Source organism: Gorilla gorilla, chromosome 11 (assembly GCF_029281585.2).
Source record: "Gorilla gorilla gorilla isolate KB3781 chromosome 11, NHGRI_mGorGor1-v2.1_pri, whole genome shotgun sequence".
Lineage (NCBI taxonomy): Eukaryota > Metazoa > Chordata > Mammalia > Primates > Hominidae > Gorilla > Gorilla gorilla.
Window position 1 is genome coordinate 145,055,240 of NC_073235.2, and position 12,132 is coordinate 145,067,371.

The 12,132-nt window shown below is 55.0% G+C and overlaps 1 long non-coding RNA gene across 28 annotated transcripts in view; it reads left to right on the top strand.

The window, feature by feature from the left end:
• The window catches only part of LOC129532022 (uncharacterized), a 369,252-nt gene that overhangs the window by 55,659 nt on the left and 301,461 nt on the right, over positions 1-12,132 (top strand). For 24 of the 28 annotated variants that reach the window (XR_010129748.1, XR_010129772.1, XR_010129751.1 and 21 more), the window contains 4 exons: positions 3,022-3,079; positions 3,173-3,405; positions 5,380-5,437; positions 5,531-5,763. This is a non-coding gene — a long non-coding RNA (uncharacterized lncRNA). The remainder of the gene's footprint in view (positions 1-3,021; positions 3,080-3,172; positions 3,406-5,379; positions 5,438-5,530; positions 5,764-12,132) is intronic. The other 4 variants (XR_010129747.1, XR_010129746.1, XR_010129750.1 and 1 more) reach the window with 2 other exon arrangements.

Below are 12,132 nucleotides of genomic sequence, written 5' to 3' on the forward strand. Positions count from 1 at the left end.
CACGAACACGGCCAGTGTCTTCCTATTAAACATGTAGAATGCTTTCCTAATTTCTCTTTTTACTCTCTGTCTTTGTGTTCTGCATTTTCCTTACTTTTATTGTCAGAAACTCCAGAAAGTCAATCGTACTAATTTATCACGATTTGCTTTATTAATTTATACTATGCTTATATGGAATTTTGCCCAACAGACCTCATTACAATTTGGGCCAGGGCCCAGGGATAGGGTTGTTTTAGGGTCAGGGCCAGGGCCCAGGGTTAGGGTTGTTTTAGGGTCAGGGCCAGGGCCCAGGGTTAGGCTTGTTTTAGGGTCAGGGCCAGGGCCCAGGGTTAGGGTTGTTTTAGGGTCAGGGCCAGGGCCCAGGGTTAGGGTTGTTTTAGGGTCAGGGCCAGGGCCCAGGGTTAGGGTTGTTTTAGGGTCAGGGCCAGGGCCCAGGGTTAGGGTTGTTTTAGGGTCAGGGCCAGGGCCCAGGGTTAGGGTTGTTTGAGGGTCAGGACAAGGGCCCAGGGTTAGGGTGGTTTTAGGGTCAGGGCCAGGGCCCAGGGTTAGGCTTGTTTTAGGGTCAGGGCCCAGGGTTAGGGTTGTTTTCGGGTCTGGGCCCAGGGTTAGGGTTGTTTTAGGGTCAGGGACCAGGGATAGGGTTGATTTAGGGTCAGGGCAAAGGGTTAGGGTTGTTTTAGGGTCAGGGCCCAGGGTTAGGGTTGTTTTAGGGTCAGGGCCAGGGCCCAGGGTTAGGCTTGTTTTAGGGTGAGGGCCAGGGCCCAAAATTATGGTTGCTTTAGGGTCAGGGCCCTGGGTTAGTTTTTTAGGCTCAGGTCCAGGGCCCAGGGTTAGGGTTTTAGGGTCAGGGCCAGGGCCCAGGGTTAGGGTTGTTTCAGGGTCAGGGCCAGGGCCCAGGGTTAGGGTTGTTTTAGGGTCAGGGCCAGGGCCCAGGGTTAGGGTTGTATGAGGGTCAGGACCCAGGGTTAGGGTTGTTTTAGGGTCACGGCCCAGGGTTGGGGTTGTTTGAGGGTCAGGGCCCAGGGTTAGGGTTGTTTTACGGTCAGGGCCCAGGGTTAGGGTTGTTTTAGGGTCAGGGCCCACGGTTAGGGTTTTATGATCAGGGCCAGGGCCCAGGTTGAGGGTTGTAGTGTAAGGGTCAAGGCCCAGGGTTAGGGTTTTAGGCTCAGGGCCCGGGCCCAGGATTAGGCTTTTAGGCTCTGGGCCAGGGCCCAGGGTTAGGGTTTTAGGCTCAGGGCCAGGGCCCAGGGTTAGGGTTTTAGGCTCAGGGCCCAGGGTTAGGGTTGTTTTAGGGTCAGGGCCCAGGGTTGGGGTTGGTTTAGGGTCAGGGCCCAGGGCTAGGGTTGTTTTAGGGTCAGGTCCCAGGGTTAGGGTTGGTTTAGGGTCAGGGCCCAGGATTAGGTTTGTTTTAGTGTCAGGGCCCAGGGTTAGGGTTGTTTTAGGGTTAAGGCTGAGGTTTAGGGTTGTTTTAGGGTCAGGTCCCATTGTTAGGGTTGTTTTTGGGTGAGGGCCCAGGGCTAGGATTGTTTTAGGGTCAGGGCCCAGGGTTATGGTTGTTTTGGGGTCAGGGCCCAGGTTTAGGGTTGTTTTAGGGTCAGGGCCCAGGGTTAGGGTTGTTTTAGGGTCAGGGCCCAGGGTTAGGCTTGTTTTTGGGTCAGGGCCCATGGTTAGGCTTGTTTTAGGGTCAGGGCCCAGGGTTAGGCTTGTTTTAGGGTCCGGGCCCATGGTTAGGGTTGTTTTAGGGTCAGGGCCCAGGGTTAGGGTTGTTTTAGGGTCAGGGTCCAGGGTTAGGGTTGTTTTAGGGTCAGGGCCCAGGGTTAGGTTTGTTTTAGGGTCAGGGCCCAGGGTTAGGGTTTTGGGGTAAGGGCCAGGGCCTAGGGTTAGGGTTTTAGGCTCAGGGCTAGGGCCCAGGGATAGGGTTTTAGGCTCAGGGCCAGGGCCCAGGGATAGGGTTTTAGGCTCACAGTGAGGGCCCAGGGTTAGGGTTTTAGGGTCAGGGCCAGGGCCCAGGGTTAGGGTTTTAGACTCAGGGCCAGGGCCCAGGGTTAGGGTTTTAGAGTCAGGGCCAGGGCCCACGGTTAGGGTTTTAGGCTCATGGCCAGGGCCCAGGGTTAGGGTTTTAGGCTCAGGGCCAGGGCCCAGGTTTAGGGTTTTAGGCTCAGGGCCAGGGCCCAGGGTTAGGGTTTTAGGGTCAGGGCCAGGGCGCAGGGTTACCGTTGTAGGCACAGGGCCAGGGCCCTGGGTTAGGGTTTTAGGCTGAGGGCCAGGGCCCAGGGTTAGGGTTTGAGGGTCAGGGCCAGGGCCCAGGGTTAGGGTTTAGGCTCAGGGACAGGGCCCAGGGTTAGGGTTTTAGGTTCAGGGCCTGGGCCCAGCGTTAGGGTTTTTCGGTCAGGGCCAGGGCCGAGGGTTATTGTTTTAGGGTCATGGCCAGGGCCCAGGTTTAGGGTTTTAGGGTCAGGGCCAGGGCCCAGGGTTAGGTTTTTAGGGTCAGGGCCCAGGGTTAGGGTTTTAGGGTCAGGGCCCAGGGATAGTGTTTTAGGGTCATGGCCCAGGGTTTGGGTTTTAGGGTCAGGGCCCAGGGTTAGGGTGATTTCCAGGAAGTGACCTCACAGTGACTCAAGCTACCACTTACTGTTGATTGTGACACAATGCCAGCTGAGGCACATGCCTTGGGAGCTAAATGGTTGTTGCCCTTGACTACTATGAGGAGTGGTGTGGGAAGGGTCGCTTTGGATGCACTTGAGCAGGGGTCCCCAACCCCTGAGCCATAGAGCCGTAAGGAGCCACACAGCGGGTGAGTGGTGTCGAGTGAGGGAGTGAGGGAAGCTTCGTCTATATTTACAGCCACTCCCCTTTGCTCACATTCCCGCCTGAGCTCCACCTTCTCAGATGAGCAGCAGCATTAGATTCTCATAGGAGAACGCACCCTGTTGTGAACCGTGCATGTGAGGGATCTAGGTTGCGCTGTTCTTATGAGAATCTAATACCTATTGATCTGTCACTTTCTCCCATCACGCTCAGGTGGGACCATCCAGTTTCAGGAAAACAAGCTTAATACGCCCACTGATTCTACATTATGGTGAGTTCTATAATTATTTTATTATGTATTCCAGTGTAATAATGGAAATGAAGTGCCTAAGAAACGTAAATGTGCTTAAATCTTTTGGCCCAGCTCCTACCTCCCGGCAGCCTCGCCAGGCCCAGAACTCTCTCCAGTCAGCCTCTACAGACCAAGCTCATGACTCACAATGGCCTATTTAGGCCCATACCCTACCTCACGGCAGTCTCCGCAGATGAGCCTACTGCCTCACAACAGCCTCCACAGGCACAGCTCCATCGTTACAATGGCCTCTTTAGACCCAGCTCCTGCCTCCCAGCCTTCTCTCCAGGCCCTGAACTTTCTCCGTAAGTTGAGGTAGCTGGGACTGTAGGTATACATGACGATACTTGGCTAATTTTTAAATTGTTTTGCAGACATGGGGTCTCACTTTGTTGGCCAGGCTGGTGTCAAACTAATGGCCTCAAGTGACCCTTCCACCCCTGCCTCCCATCCTCGAGGTATGTGCCACCACAAGGAGCACTTGTTCAATTTTCTAAAGAAAAAATTTCTAAAGTAAGGCTGTGGGATGATGGCAGGAAGATAAAAGAAAAACAGAAGAATAAGTTAAAATGACTTATTCACACATATTCTTTTGACAGCAAGAAGAACTTTTAGTATATACATTCCTTACAAACAAACAAACGGCAGATAAACAATGTTGTATAGGAACTTCAACACACACTGTACAATATTCCCACTTTGCTGACATAAGTTATGGAAATTTCGTGGTTTCCTTGAGTGTCGCTACCAGTATTTTGCTTCTCTGATGATTTTTATCAACTTCCTCATCTGTTAACTTCTCTCCAAAGTATGTCATGACACGACATACTGCCGCTGCACGAACACGGCCAGTGTCGTCCTATTAAACATGTAGAATGCTTTCCTAATTTCTCTTTTTACTCTCTGTCTTTGTGTTCTGCATTTTCCTTACTTTTATTGTCAGAAACTCCAGAAAGTCAATCGTACTAATTTATCACGATTTGCTTTATTAATTTACACTATGCTTATATGGAATTTTGCCCAACAGACCTCATTACAATTTGGGCCAGGGCCCAGGGTTAGGGTTGTTTTAATGTCAGGGCCCAGAGTTAGGGTTGTTTTAGGGTCACGGCCCAGGGTTAGGGTTGTTTTAGGGTCAGGGCCCAGGGTTAGGGTTGTTTTAGGGTCAGGGCCAGGGCCCAGGGTTAGGCTTGTTTTAGGGTCAGGGCCAGGGCCCAGGGTTAGGCTTGTTTTAGGGTCAGGGCCAGGGCCCAGGGTTAGGTTTGTTTTAGGGTCAGGGCCAGTGCCCAGGGTTAGGGTTGATTTAGGGTCAGGGCCAGGGCCTAGGTTTAGGCTTGTTTAAGTTCAGGGCTAGGGCCCAAGGTTAGGGCTTTAGGGCCAGGGCCCGGGGCCCAGGGTTAGGGCTTCAAGGCCAGGGCCCGGGGCCCAGGGTTAGGGCTTCAGGGTCAGGGCCCGGCGCCCAGGGTTAGGGTTTCAGGGTCAGTGCCCAGGGCCCAGTGTTAGGGCTTCAGGGTCAGGGCCCGGGGCCCAGGGTTAGGGCTTCAGGATCCGGGCCCGGGGCCCAGGTTTAGGGCTTCAGGGTCAGTGCCCGGGGCCCAGGGTTTGGGCTTCAGGGTCATGGCCCCGGGCCCAGGGTTAGGGCTTCAGGGTCAGGGCCTGGGGCCCAGGGTTAGGGCTTCAGGGTCATTGCCCGGGGCCTAGGGTTAGGGCTTCAGGGTCCGGGCCCGGGGCCCATGGTTAGGGCTTCAGGGTCAGGTCCCGGGGCCCAGGGTTAGGGTTTTAGGGTCAGGGACCGGGGCCCAGGGTTAGGGTTTTAGGGTCAGGGCCCGGGGCCCAGGGTTAGGGTGATTTCCAGGAAGTGACCTCACAATGACTCAAGCTACCACTTACTGTTGATTGTGATGAAATGCCAGCTGAGGCACACGCCTTGGGAGCTAAGTGGTTGCTGCACTTGACTACTATGAAGACTGGTGTGGGAAGGGTCGCTTTGGATGCACTTGAGCAGGGGTCCCCAACCCCTGAGCCATGGAGCCATAAGGAGCCACACAGCAGGTGAGTGGTGTCGAGTGAGGGAGTGAGGGAAGCTTCGTCTGTATTTACAGCCACTCCCCTTTGCTCACATTCCCGCCTGAGCTCCACCTTCTCAGATGAGCAGCAGCATTAGATTCTCATAGGAGAACGCACCCTGTTGTGAACCGTGCATGTGAGGGATCTAGGTTGCGCTGTTCTTATGAGAATCTAATACCTATTGATCTGTCACTTTCTCCCATCACGCTCAGGTGGGACCATCCAGTTTCAGGAAAACAAGCTTAACACGCCCACTGATTCTACATTATGGTGAGTTCTATAATTATTTTATTATATATTCCAGTGTAATAATGGAAATGAAGTGCCTAATAAACGTAAATGTGCTTAAATCTTTTGGCCCAGCTCCTACCTCCCGGCAGCCTCGCCAGGCCCAGAACTCTCTCCAGTCAGCCTCTACAGACCAAGCTCATGACTCACAATGGCCTATTTAGGCCCATACCCTACCTCACGGCAGTCTCCGCAGATGAGCCTACTGCCTCACAACAGCCTCCACAGGCACAGCTCCATCGTTACAATGGCCTCTTTAGACCCAGCTCCTGCCTCCCAGCCTTCTCTCCAGGCCCTGAACTTTCTCCGTAAGTTGAGGTAGCTGGGACTGTAGGTATACATGATGATACTTGGCTAATTTTTAAATTGTTTTGCAGACATGGGGTCTCACTTTGTTGGCCAGGCTGGTGTCAAACTAATGGCCTCAAGTGACCCTTCCACCCCTGCCTCCCATCCTCGAGGTATGTGCCACCACAAGGGGCACTTGTTCAATTTTCTAAAGAAAAAATTTCTAAAGTAAGGCTGTGGATGATGGCAGGAAGATAAAAGAAAAACAGAAGAATAAGTTAAAATGACTTATTCACACATATGCTTTTGACAGCAAGAAGAACTGTTAGTATATACATTCCTTACAAACAAACGGCAGATAAACAATGTTGTATAGGAACTTCAACACACACTGTACAATATTCCCACTTTGCTGACATAAGTTATGGAAATTTCGTGGTTTCCTTGAGTGTCGCTACCAGTATTTTGCTCCTCTGATGATTTTTATCAACTTCCTCATCTGTTAACTTCTCTCCAAAGTATGTCATGTCACGACATACTGCCGCTGCAGGAACACGGCCAGTGTCTTCCTATTAAACATGTAGAATGCTTTCCTAATTTCTCCTTTTACTCTCTGTCTTTGTGTTCTGCATTTTCCTTACTTTTATTCTCAGAAACTCTGAAATCAATCGTAGTAATTTATAACGATTTGCTTTATTAATTTATACTATGCTTATATGGAATTTTGCCCAACAGACCGCATTACAATTTGGGCCAGGGCCCAGGGTTAGGGTTGCTTTAGGGTCAGGGCCAGGGCCCAGGGTTAGGGTTGTTTTAGGGTCGGGGCCAGGGCCCAGGGTTAGGGTTGTTATAGGGTCAGGACCTGGGCCCAGGGATAGGCTTGTTTTAGTGTCAGGGCCCAGGGTTAGGGTTGTTTTAGGGTCAGGGCCAGGGCCCAGGGTCAGGGTTGTTTTAGGTCAGGGCCAGGGCCCAGGGTTAGGGTTGTTTTAGGTCAGGGCCAGGGCCCAGGTTTAGGGTTGTTTTAGGGTCAGGGTCAGGGCCCAGGGTTAGGGTTGTTTTAGGGTCAGGGCCAGGGCCCAGGGTTAGGGTTGTTTTAGGGTCAGGGCCACGGCCCAGGGTTATTCTTGTTTTAGGGTCAGGGCCAGGGCCCAGGGTTAGGCTTGTTTTAGGGTCAGGGCCAGGGCCCAGGTTTAGGCTTGTTTTAGGGTCAGGGCCAGGGCCCAGGGTTAGGGTTGTTTTAGGGTCAGGGCCAGGGCCCAGGGTTAGGCTTGTTTTAGGGTCAAGGCCAGGGCCCAGGGTTCGACTTGTTTTAGGGTCAGGGCCAGGGCCCAGGGTAAGGGTTGTTGTAGGGTCAGGGCCAGGGCCCAGGGTTACGGTTGTTTTAGGGTCAGGACCTGCGCCCAGGGTTAGGCTTGTTTTAGTGCCTGGGCCCAGGGTTAGGGTTTTTTTAGGGTCGGGGCCCAGGGTTAGGCTTGTTTTAGGATCAGGGCCCAGGGTTAGGGTTGTTTTAGGGTCAGGGCCCGGGGTTAGGGTTGTTTTAGGGTCAGGGCCTAGGGTTAGGGTTGTTTTAGGGTCAGGGCCCAGGGTTAGCGTTGTTTTAGGGTGAGGGCCCAGCGTTGAGTTTGTTTTAGCGTCAGGGCCAGGGCCCAGGGTTTGGGTTGTTTGAGGGTCAGGGCCAAGGCCCAGGATTAGGGTTGTTTTAGGGAAAGGGCCAGGGCCCAGGGTTAGGCTTGTTTTGGGTCAGGGCCAGGGCCCAGGGTTAGGCTTGTTTTAGGGTCAGGGCCAGGGCCCAGGGTTAGGGTTGTTTTAGGGTCAGGGCCAGGGCCCAGGGTTAGGCTTGTTTTAGGGTCAGGGCCAGGGCCCAGGTTTAGGGTGGTTTTAGGTTCAAGGCCAGGGCCCAGGGTTAGGGTTGTTTTAGGGTCAGGGCCAGGGCCCAGGGTTAGTGTTGTTTTAGGTCAGGGCCAGGGCCCAGGATTATGGTTGTTTTAGGTCAGGGCCAGGGCCCAGGTTTAGGGTTGTTTTAGGGTCAGGGCCAGGGCCAAGGGTTAGGGTTGTTTTAGGGTCTGGGCCAGGGCCCAGGGTTAGGCTTGTTTTAGGGTCAGGGCCAGGGCCCAGGGTAAGGCTTGTTTTAGGGTCAGGGCCAGGGCCCAGGGTTAGGCTTGTTTTAGGGTCAGGGCCAGGGCACAGGGTTAGGCTTGTTTTAGGGTCAGGGCCAGGGCCCAGGGTTAGGGTTGTTTTCGGGTCAGGGCCAGGGCCCAGGGTTAGGGTTGTTTTAGGGTCAGGGCCAGGGCCCAGGGTTAGCGTTGTTTTAGGGTCATTGCCAGGGCCTAGGGTTAGGCTTGTTTTAGGATCAGGGCCCAGGGTTAGGGTTGTTTTAGGGTCAGGGCCCAGGGTTAGGGTTGTTTTAGGGTCAGGGCCCAGGGTTAGGGTTGTTTTAGGGTCAGGGCCCAGGGTTAGGGTTGTTTTAGGGTGAGGGCCCAGGGTTGGGTTTGTTTTAGCGTCAGGGCCAGGGCCCAGGGTTTGGGTTGTTTGAGGTTCAGGGCCAAGGCCCAGGGTTAGGGTTGTTTTAGGGAAAGGGCCAGGGCCCAGGATGAGGCTTGTTTTGGGTCAGGGCCAGGGCCCAGGGTTAGGGTTGTTTTAGGGTCAAGGCCAGGGCGCAGGGTTACGCTTGTTTTAGGGTCAGGGCCAGGGCCCAGCGTTAGGGTTGTTTTAGGGTCATGGCCAGGGCCCAGATTTAGGGTTGTTTTAGGGTCAGGGCCAGGGCCCAGTGTTAGGGTTGTTTTAGGGTCAGGACCTGGGCCCAGGGTTAGGCTTGTTTTAGTGCCAGGGTCCTGGGTTAGGGTTGTTTTAGGGTCAGGACGCAGGGTTAGAGTTGTTTTAGGGTAAGGACCTGGGCCCAGGTTTAGGCTTGTTTTAGTGCCAGGACCCAGGGTTAGGGTTGTTTTAGGGTCAGGGCCAGGGCCCACAGTTAGGCTTGTTTTAGGGTCAGGGCCAGGGCCCAGGGTTACGGTTGTTTTAGGGTCAGGACCTGCGCCCAGGGTTAGGCTTGTTTTAGTGCCAGGGCCCAGGGTTAGGGTTTTTTTAGGGTCGGGGCACAGGGTTAGGCTTGTTTTAGGATCAGGCCCAGGGTTAGGGTGGTTTTAGGGTCAGGGCCCAGGGTTAGGGTTGTTTTAGGGTCAGGGCCCAGGGTTAGGGTTGTTTTAGGGTGAGGGCCCAGGGTTGGGTTTGTTTTAGCGTCAGGGCCAGGGCCCAGGGTTTGGGTTGTTTGAGGGTCAGGGCCCAGGGTTAGGGTTGTTTTACGGTGAGGGCCCAGGGTTGGGTTTGTTTTAGCGTCAGGGCCAGGGCCCAGGGTTTGGGTTGTTTGAGGGTCAGGGCCAAGGCCCAGGGTTAGGGTGGTTTTAGGGTCAGGGCCAGGGCCCAGGGTTAGGGTTGTTTTAGGGTCAGGGCCAGGGTACAGGGTTAGGGTTGTTTTAGGGTCAGGGCCAGGGCCCAGGGTTAGGGTTGTTCTAGGGTCATGGCCAGGCCCAGGTTTAGGGTTGTTTTAGGGTCAGGGCCAGGGCCCAGGGTTAGGCTTGTTTTAGGGTCAGGGCCAGGGCCCAGGGTTAGGTTTGTTTTAGGGTCATGGCCAGGGCCCAGGGTTAGGGTTGTTTTAGGGTCAGGGCCAGGGCCCAGGGTTAGGGTTGTTTTAGGTCAGGGCCAGGGCCCAGGATTATGGTTGTTTTAGGTCAGGGCCAGGGCCCAGGTTTAGGGTTGTTTTAGGGTCAGGGCCAGGGCCAAGGGTTAGGGTTGTTTTAGGGTCTGGGCCAGGGCCCAGGGTTAGGCTTGTTTTAGGGTCAGAGCCAGGGACCAGGGTTAGGGTTGTTTTAGGGTCAGGGTTAGGGCCAGGGCCTAGGGTTGGTGATGTTTTAGGTTCAGGGCGAGGGCCCAGGGTTAGGGTTGTTTTAGGGTCAGGGCCAGGGCCCAGGATTAGGGTTGTTGTAGGGTCAGGGTTAGGGCCAGGGCCTAGGGTTGGTGATGTTTTAGGTTCAGGGCGAGGGCCCAGGGTTAGGCTTGTTTTAGGGTCAGGGTCAGGGCCCAGGGTTAGGGTTGTTTTAGGGTCAGGGCCAGGGCCCAGGGTTAGGCTTGTTTTAGGGTCAGGGCCAGGGCCCAGAGTAAGGCTTGTTTTAGGGTCAGGGCCAGGGCCCAGGATTAGGGTTGTTTTAGGGTCAGGTCCTGGGCCCAGGGTTAGGGTTGTTTTAGTGCCAGGGCCCAGGTTGAGGGTTGGTTTAGGGTCAGGGCCAGGGCCCAGGGTTAGGGTTGTTTTAGGGTCAGGACCTGGGCCCAGTGTTAGGCTTGTTTTAGTGCCAGGGCCCAGGGTTAGGGTTGTTTTAGGGTCAGGGCTAGCGCCCAGTTTTAGCGTTGTTTTAGGTCAGGGCCAGGGCCCATGATTAGGGTTGTTTTAGGGTCAGGGCCAGGGCCCAGGGTTAGGGTTGTTTTAGCGTCAGGGACAGGGCCCAGGGTGAGGGTTGTTTTAGGGTCAGGGCAAGGGCCCAGGGTTAGGCTTGTTTTAGGGTCAGGGCCAGGGCACAGGGTTAGGCTTGTTTTAGGGTCAGGGCCAGGGCCCAGGGTTAGGGTTGTTTTCGGGTCAGGGCCAGGGCCCAGGGTTAGGGTTGTTTTAGGGTCAGGGCCAGGGCCCAGGGTTAGCGTTGTTTTAGGGTCATTGCCAGGGCCTAGGGTTAGGCTTGTTTTAGGATCAGGGCCCAGGGTTAGGGTTGTTTTAGGGTCAGGGCCCAGGGTTAGGGTTGTTTTAGGGTCAGGGCCCAGGGTTAGGGTTGTTTTAGGGTCAGGGCCCAGGGTTAGGGTTGTTTTAGGGTGAGGGCCCAGGGTTGGGTTTGTTTTAGCGTCAGGGCCAGGGCCCAGGGTTTGGGTTGTTTGAGGTTCAGGGCCAAGGCCCAGGGTTAGGGTTGTTTTAGGGAAAGGGCCAGGGCCCAGGATGAGGCTTGTTTTGGGTCAGGGCCAGGGCCCAGGGTTAGGGTTGTTTTAGGGTCAAGGCCAGGGCGCAGGGTTACGCTTGTTTTAGGGTCAGGGCCAGGGCCCAGTGTTAGGGTTGTTTTAGGGTCATGGCCAGGGCCCAGGTTTAGGGTTGTTTTAGGGTCAGGGCCAGGGCCCAGTGTTAGGGTTGTTTTAGGGTCAGGACCTGGGCCCAGGGTTAGGCTTGTTTTAGTGCCAGGGTCCTGGGTTAGGGTTGTTTTAGGGTCAGGACGCAGGGTTAGGGTTGTTTTAGGGTAAGGACCTGGGCCCAGGTTTAGGCTTGTTTTAGTGCCAGGACCCAGGGTTAGGGTTGTTTTAGGGTCAGGGCCAGGGCCCACAGTTAGGCTTGTTTTAGGGTCAGGGCCAGGGCCCAGGGTTACGGTTGTTTTAGGGTCAGGACCTGCGCCCAGGGTTAGGCTTGTTTTAGCGCCAGGGCCCAGGGTTAGGGTTTTTTTAGGGTCGGGGCACAGGGTTAGGCTTGTTTTAGGATCAGGGCCCAGGGTTAGGGTGGTTTTAGGGTCAGGGCCCAGGGTTAGGGTTGTTTTAGGGTCAGGGCCCAGGGTTAGGGTTGTTTTACGGTGAGGGCCCAGGGTTGGGTTTGTTTTAGCGTCAGGGCCAGGGCCCAGGGTTTGGGTTGTTTGAGGGTCAGGGCCAAGGCCCAGGGTTAGGGTGGTTTTAGGGTCAGGGCCAGGGCCCAGGGTTAGGGTTGTTTTAGGGTCAGGGCCAGGGTACAGGGTTAGGGTTGTTTTAGGGTCAGGGCCAGGGCCCAGGGTTAGGGTTGTTTTAGGGTCATGGCCAGGCCCAGGTTTAGGGTTGTTTTAGGGTCAGGGCCAGGGCCCAGGGTTAGGCTTGTTTTAGGGTCAGGGCCAGGGCCCAGGGTTAGGGTTGTTTTAGGGTCATGGCCAGGGCCCAGGGTTAGGGTTTTTTGAGGGTCAGGGCCAGGGCCCAGGGTTAGGTTTGTTTTAGGGTCAGGGCCAGGGCCCAGGGTTAGGGTTGTTTTAGGGTCAGTGCCAGGGCCCAGGGTTAGGGTTGTTTTAGGTCAGGGCCAGGGCCCAGGATTATGGTTGTTTTAGGTCAGGGCCAGGGCCCAGGTTTAGGGTTGTTTTAGGGTCAGGGCCAGGGCCAAGGGTTAGGGTTGTTTTAGGGTCTGGGCCAGGGCCCAGGGTTAGGCTTGTTTTAGGGTCAGGGCCAGGGCCCAGGGTAAGGCTTGTTTTTGGGTCAGGGCCAGGGCCCAGGGTTAGTGTTGTTTTAGGGTCAGGGCCAGGGCCCAGTGTTAGGGTTGTTTTAGGGTCAGGTCCTGGGCCCAGGGTTAGGGTTGTTTTAGTGCCAGGGCCCAGGGTTAGGGTTGTTTCAGGGTCAGGGCCAGGGCCCAGGGTTAG